Source organism: Strongylocentrotus purpuratus, unplaced genomic scaffold, assembly GCF_000002235.5.
Source record: "Strongylocentrotus purpuratus isolate Spur 01 unplaced genomic scaffold, Spur_5.0 spur5_scaffold_3, whole genome shotgun sequence".
Classification (NCBI taxonomy): Eukaryota; Metazoa; Echinodermata; class Echinoidea; order Camarodonta; family Strongylocentrotidae; genus Strongylocentrotus; species Strongylocentrotus purpuratus.
Window position 1 is genome coordinate 8167603 of NW_022145609.1, and position 8101 is coordinate 8175703.

The following is an 8101-nucleotide window of genomic DNA, read 5'->3' on the forward strand; positions in this document are numbered from 1 at the left end:
GTAGTAGTTGTAGTAGTAGTAGTAGTAGTAGTAGTAGTAGTAGTAGTAGTAGTAGAATGTTTTTTTATTTCGATACATCAGTTCAAATTAAACAAATGAGACATTGTTGATGGTCAAGTACAAATTAACTCATTTGTTATTCAACTCAAATGTGAGCTCTTTTAAGCAATTACTAAATGTCAACCTAATGACCAATCAATTGACATGATTAAAGTGTGTGATTATTCTCTAAGCTGCCGGCGACGCTCACTGAAGTGATTGTCACTCTTATTAAACCGCCATATTAACTAATTAACCGTTTAGTTAGCGAGTCTATTCTCCGATACAGTGCAGATCGCCATTTCCGATTACAACCTTTGATGATCACTTAAGAAAAGCCGCCAAATTGTCGACGCCATTATGCCATCTCTAGCTACCACTACCACTTGTTTGGCAATGCAACTCTTAAGAGAGAAAAGGGCGTTAACTCTGTGTTTCAGAATAAAGCCCCTCTCGTCCTCACCATATTGTCTTATCAAAACTATTTCCTTTGATTGACTCCGAGTATACATAATCTTAAGAAAATATGGAGGGGTCATTTTTCAAGTACTATATAGAGCAATAGTTAGTCCGATATTGCCTGAACTACGGTAGACGAATTATTCATAGCACCTCCTTCGCGCTCCGTGGTACCATTTTGCTGCGACACATTGTACATCCGAACGATTATCGAGCTAATTTAGCTACTTGTTCAGCAATTGTACTCAATTGTGCCCTATCCGCCACTGCGGCAAACCAACATGTGGGTGACTAAATGGTTTTTTAACTGGATTGTGTTCCAGCTATAGGATGCAATCAATTATATGAAAATCGAATCGTTCTGTCTCTTCTTTTAACGCCCCTGATTTTTCTTTCTCGATGATTAATGGGCCGGTATTGCCGTCAGCTCTTGCGCGAAACGGTCCACCGCGAAATTCCCTCTTGCCCTCGCAACGCAAATCCGTCGTTCGTTTTTTGGTGGATGACGTTACGTACTATGCTATTAGGGTTCAGCGAAGACGGACGCAGGACGCACGTCGTAAAACGATATTCACCGCAAGACCTTAAATCCTTAGGCAGGGCTTCAGAGGTTGTTCGAGAGTGAAGACGTTGGCATTAAACTTTCAGTGCCGGATTTCATTTCCATTTTGACTTTGATTTATGAAGCGATCGGAATATTTTTGACATCAGCAAACGGTGCCGAGTTTATTACAGGTAACTTTTTTTTCTTCATCATTGTTTCATGTCTCTTTACTTCACCACTGACCAGGAGAAATACGTCGTATCGTAAGTTGACTTGATATATTCTTTTGGTACATTTCTCAAATAACTATGAACCTTCTTCTCATGTCACATTCGAAGTTTTATTTGATAATATTGTTTCGGAATGCTAATGATAAGAATGTACTAACATGTTTTTCTTCTGTCTAAGACGGAATACATTCGTAACGACTAACGTTATTATTCCCTGTAAAGTAATATAGTATGCCTAATACGAGACCAATTTGTTGAAGCAGGGAGATGGGAGGTTAAAGTTACTAGGAGCCCGTCTACCACAGTTTGACGAAAACTGTTTAGTGGCAAGTTATGTACTGTTTCCAGCCTTCATCTTCTTTGTCAATAGCATGTCGCTCTGGCGACAATCATTTGGTTGCAATTTGGTTTAAGGTTGGGTTATTAAGGTTGTACCTATGGTTAGAGAACCTCTTTGGTTCATGGTTAAATTAAAAAAAAATCGGATAGTGTAGGATATTGATGACAGAGCTATTGTCACAGGAGCGTGTGTCGATCTTGCAACCATTGTTCGACCAGAGAACCAATGCAAAATAGGATGCGATATGGAAATATCTCTTATCTTTATGATCAGAAGCGTCTACTTTTTGTAGTAGGGTCCATGGTCGGAGGAACACCACTTTCTTGGGTCGGGTAATTCGTCACTGTTCATACGGTCATTGATTCCAGTCTCTCTCAAGGGACCGTATGAACGCGGCCAAAGTTATGGGAGGTGGATTTAGGAAATAGCCATACTTTCTTAAAAAATATCAAGTTGATTTGGCGGTGGCGATGCTCAATCGCATGATCTTGCTGGTGTTGTAAATCAAGTAAATGTTACATAAAATGATGCATCTTCAATTAACCTCACTGGTGCCATGATTTTTCTTTCCAAAAGCTTCTCTTTTCTATTTCCTATGTGTGAAAAGAAGAAAAATGGGATTAAAAGAAAAATAAGGTTTGTAAACAGACCTTGGATGAAAGGTGTTTTTCTCGGGCATTATAAACAGCAAGTCATTAAAAATGTTTGAATGAAAAAGAGTGGTACTCGAAAAAAGAAGGAAGGCCACGTGAACACAGACACTGTATGGGTTGCTCTACAATAAAGGGAGAAAATGGAGATGGGGAAAGAGAGATACTTAAGAGAGAAAGCGAGTTGGAGAGACTGACATACATGCAGAGATATACACAGCGAGAGAATGAGAGATGACGAGATGGAGAGAGAGGGAGAGAGAGAGAGAGAGAGAGAGACGGACAGACATACAGAGACAGACAGAGCGAGAGAAAGAGAGAGGGAGAGAGAGAGAGAGACGGACAGACATACATAGACAGACAGAGCGAGAGAAAGAGAGATGGAGAGAGAGAGAGAGAGAGATAGGTATACAGAGAAAGACAGACAGACAGAGCGAGAGAATGAGAGATGAAGAGATGGAGAGAGAGAGAGAGAGAGAGAGATGGGATAAAAGCATAAGATATCAAAATTCAATGAAAGGGAACATAAAGTCTTAAAGAGAGGACGGGACGTATAAAGACCTAATAACTATTTTATGTGAAATCATGGTCACATGATGAAGTCATCTGTACATCTACACCGCATTTGGCCTCTCCTTTATCTGTATTAAAATCTAACCATTCAGATATGGTTCATAATCCTGCAAATCTTATCATCTATAGGCACATTTGTAATGAGCGCGTGTGTTTACAATCAATCCAATAAATCATTCAGCCGACACCCAGTGATTAATACCTCAACGGTGCTGAATCCTTACCAAAATCAGGTCCATATTGTAGTCATGACAATGGCAGAGTGACCCCCTGATTTTGAACATTCAGTCAAATCTGTTGAATCCCACCCAAAGTCATTTTACGACATCTCACCGCGAAGAAAAGCTACCCAGAAAAATGAAAGACCAGTGTAGGTTTTTCTTTTTGTACGGGAAGACCTGGCTTTGACAAAAGACATCGGCGCCTCCAGTTATAAAGACATGAAAGATGCAATAAAGGAAACAAAGCAAAGTCAAATGAATTCAGAAATACGGACACAGTTAGATAACATGAGCCATACCAGCAATTCTGAGGTCAACCACACTAAATGGATTTGACCTTAGACCAATCCCCCACTCAGAAAAAACAAATATGAAAAATATAATTCTTTTCTGAAGCCCGGAGCATTGTCCTTGCAACTTTGGACAATTTATTTGGATTTTGAATTAATTCCGATACGTTGACCTAGTTGCGTGTTTGATGCTTGATTCGATATAAATCTCTCGGCAAATCAGGTGGTCCACTTGTTTTATGTTAAACGGTAACTGCAGTCTAGTAGTTGATAAATGTCGATGGCAGTCTGGTTTTCGATGGCATTTTCAGTTGCTCCAGACGGTGGCAGATTAGTATAAATTTTACGATAATTATTCTCTCATAAAAATTGCTTGATTTCACGGTGAGCGAAATAATTATAAAGCAATAGACCGTTTTGCTACTGCTTTGAAATTATTTGTTGCTTCTATTTTTCAGTATAATGTTACTTCGTCGTAAATTTCCGTTTTGTCCTCTTTTTTTTTGCAAACATGAGGTTGAGATTAATATACTCGTACATGATTCCTTTCAGAGTCAAAGCTTCATAGCCTTGTCATAGGTATTTCTGAGACTCCTTGCCCCCATGATGAAATTGAACGCAAAGTAAAATTTAAATTGCTGGAATCCCTGTTCTCATGGTGTTAGACATTCATTGAGCTTCTAATCAGAATCCCAAAATATAAAACGATTATCATATACAATATTCATGTAAATCACCTATTTTGACAATAATCGTTTTATGTTTGTTTTTTAATTTCAGTTTGGATATGAGACACTAACTGTGCGCTCTTCAAAAGTGAAGAAAATTCGGCAATCTGCTTCCTAATCCCTGGATCGTCAAAGAAAAGAAAACTCCCTTTCTTTCTTGACATCTTTCGACATCTTTCGACAAGGGATTCGTGACAAAAAGGAAATCGTTACTGACGCAGAACAAATCGTTTTGCGAAACGTCGCCGTCTTTACGTGACTCTATCATCTAGAAGAAGAGGAAAATTGCAACATCATTATTGCACAACAGGGCATGAGTAATTTCAGCTGACACTGTATATGTCCTTCATGTAACATCGACGCAAAGTTTGAAGTATCATTCAGATTCGGGACATATGCTCTTCACTCTTCGGTGCTGTTCGGTGTTCTTCGGTATGGTTCAGAGATCTTCGTTTAAAACTTCGGAGGGTATCGAACACTGACCAACAATATCAACCGAGTCTTCGTTTGTGAAACTTGTGAACTCGCTGCTTTTACATCTATATTAATCAACATTTTCTTTTAAATTGTTGTGATTGGAACTTTGATAAGAACATCATGGCCAGACTATACAACACCATTGTTTGCCTTACGCTTACTCTCCTGTTCGGTAAGTAGAAAAAAACAACAGTTTCAAATATTTCAGTTTTATTAACATTTCAGGGAATGAAAGATCTTGCTTTTTTTCGAATACGAGTATTTTACAGCATTTCTGATTTATTTTAACAAATCGAATTACGTTTAAGGTCGTTCTGTAACAATGATCGTATCCAGATGACTATTTTATCAGAAATCTCGTAAAGCACCGCTCTGTTTGAGGTTATTTTACTCTTGTAATGAATCCTTATAATGTGTATTGCGTCTATTTTCGGCTGTAGAATAGAAATCCCCATCTACAAACAATTTGTGAAGAGTAATCAAAATAATTATCTATTCAATTTACTTTTCAAATTTGACATGTCATTAGAATTACCGTTATTACAGTCATAAAATGAGTAAGATTATAATCATTATCATTCAAATCGACAAAATAATGCGATGTCTTATAACCGAACCCTGTTATATGCCCGTCATTGCCGCGTGTGAGAATGACTTAGGCGCGAAGATTTTAATCAGGCGATTAAAATCTGCGATGAAAGAAGAGGTGAGCGCACCATAAATTTCACATAATATTAGTTACTTAAGGTAATTGGTGAATCATGGTGGAAATGACGACGTTTTCCTTGAAAGATACCACCTACATACGATAAAACATGGCTTTGTGTGCCTTGATCCTTTGCCGCCGCCATTTATACAGATTCAGATCCAGAATCCAGATAATTTGTTTGTTTCCTGATTGTCCGTCTAATTCTTTTGATCTAATTCATTAACTTCTTGGTATATTCATATTAACATGAATCATAAAAATAGTAAATAAGTTGTGGTTTACAAGAAGAAGCAGTACAAAATCGAATATTGTCATTTTAGAGTCACTGACTTCAGTTCTGGTTCTACTTAACCCATCCCTAGCTTTTCCTCTGTCCGACTGTTCCTCTGTGTCTCTTTGTGTCTCTTTGTGTCTCTCTGTGTTCTCTCATTCTTTCCTCCTCCCTTCTTCCCACTTCTTTCCGTTTCTACTTTCTCCTCTCTATCTTCTTCTCTCCCCTCTCTCTCTCTCACTCTATCTCTCTATCTCTCTCTGTCTCTGTGTCTTCCCTCTGTCTCTGTCTCGCTCTCTCTCTCTCTCTCTCTCTCTGTCTCTCAATCTCAATATTTAGGGAAGGTATGAGCACAATTAAAGGTAATACAAAGTTTTGGGAAATTTTGAAAATTGGATGGAGAGTGAATCTTTACAAGAATCTCTAAAACACTTCTGTTTTCGAGAAAAATGGAATATAAAAATTTACCGGTGCTCCCGGTAAATTTTGATAAATTCCAAATAGCGCATATGGCAGTACAATGGTAGCTGCGACCATGAAAATCTCAGAATATGTAGATGTGATATATAATTTCCAAACGGAAATAGCTAATTGGTCGATTCTAGTCAAGAAACATTGTTTCATAGCTAAATTAATATCTTGACCTTGAGAGGGAGCTATATAACATAAAGAGTTTATTATTTACAATTTCATAACTTTAGACTCGATTTCAAGCTTGACAACGATCAATGAATATTGTAGGAACGCATATGCTTCCAATATGTTAATTTGACCCAAATTCATGACCCCATACCAAAACTTTGTAATACCTTTAAGTATATCTCACAGTTGTACTTTGTCAAACAATTATTAAGAAAAATGCGGTGGAAAAGGGAGCAGCATCCTGTGTGCGAAAATATGTCTCTCAGTCGGGGGCCTAATTTTGAAAAGACATTTTCATGACCCACATTTTGTTTCGAAAGAAACATCATTACAAGATAAAGGAGGGGTACCCTTGGGCCACCAAAGGATACAGGGTGGGGATACTTGTCTTCCACGAGTATACCATTGAGTCACGAAAAACCATGACAGAGAACATAAATGGAAGGGAAATGAGCAAGCACCTCTAGAAAATGTGCAAATCGGCAAATTCCTCTCACGAGGTCGTTCTGTTTGCACTTGTATTCCTCCTTGTATTCTTTTAAATTATTTTGCACTTTTCCTTTTTCATTTTGATGTAAACCAAAAGAAATCTGGTTGTTATCCGATTCATGTGAGGCCAATTCTGGTTTGTTCTCCTTTTCTTGAAGTAATCGAAGTAGTCTTGGAAAGTGAGAAATTCAGGACTGGTTTTCTTTCGTACCCGCGCGTGAATCAATCCAATCTCATCTACCTGTTCAATTTCAACTTTTATTGAACTCTTTTGGATTATTTTGGATTCCTTTCATTCTGTTTTCGTATCGTTTTTGTGCAGTTAAGAAATAAAGGTAAATAAGCGGTTTTTTAAATAAAATATATAGACGACATTTTTGGAGAGAGAGAGATAGAAAGAGAGAGAGAGAGAGAGAGGGGGGGAGGGATAAGTAAAGAGAGAAATACACACACACACACACACACACATGTTATATATACAAAGAAAACAAATAGAGAGAGAGAGAGAGAGAGAGAGAAAGAGAGAAATATAGAAAGGGAAAGCAATCAAAAGAAGCAATAACAGAATTGAGAGATTAATTTTAGATTGATTGTCGCGTGACGGATACATGAGCGGTATGCAAAGAAGAAGAAGAAGAAGAAGAAGAAGTAAATATAGAATCAAGGGAAGAAAGAAAGCCCATGAAGAGATTAAAAAAGAAAAGAGAATTAATCAGAGGTAACATCAAGTAAAGTAGTCTGGAAATGGAGACCAATTTTCATCAAAGGCTAAGCTAAAGTGGCATATGGAAGAAATTACACAAATGTTACATCCTCGGATGTAAACGATCAACTCGGAAATCATGGATGTATCAGGCCAGTTGGGGCCTCATTCGCAAAATATCGGGTTGCTTTCAGTTTGTTCTTGGCCATGACATTTGGTCATGTTTGTGGAAAGTGTCAATATTGACACAATGGATTAGGACATTCCGTAATTTCTATTACAGCAAACATAAGTAGTCAGAACCAGAATCTTACAATAATATCAACCTTTGACATGTTTAAGCAGCCTCTAAAACTTCACGATGAATTTTGGGGCGGGCAAAGGCGATTTTCCCACAATAAAAACGCTGTATTTTTGTTATCCTTCCGTTGTATGAAGATACTATTTCTTTCATTGCACATTCGTATATTATCGCCGAGAAGACTTTCCAAATCACCGTTGGAATGCATCTCTATCATTTCAGTTTTCTTCCTATTTCCACCAACATTATGTCCGGTGAAAGTAATGAAGCCTCTGCTTGGTAATATTGAGTGCTTTGCTCTTTTTAATTGTTGCAAGTTTACATGTCTGTATATTGTAGAGGAAAAACAATGAAATTACGATGTCTTTGATGACTAAATTGGATCCTGTTTATATAGTCTAAATGTTTTTCATCTTTTGTCTTAAAACAGTGACC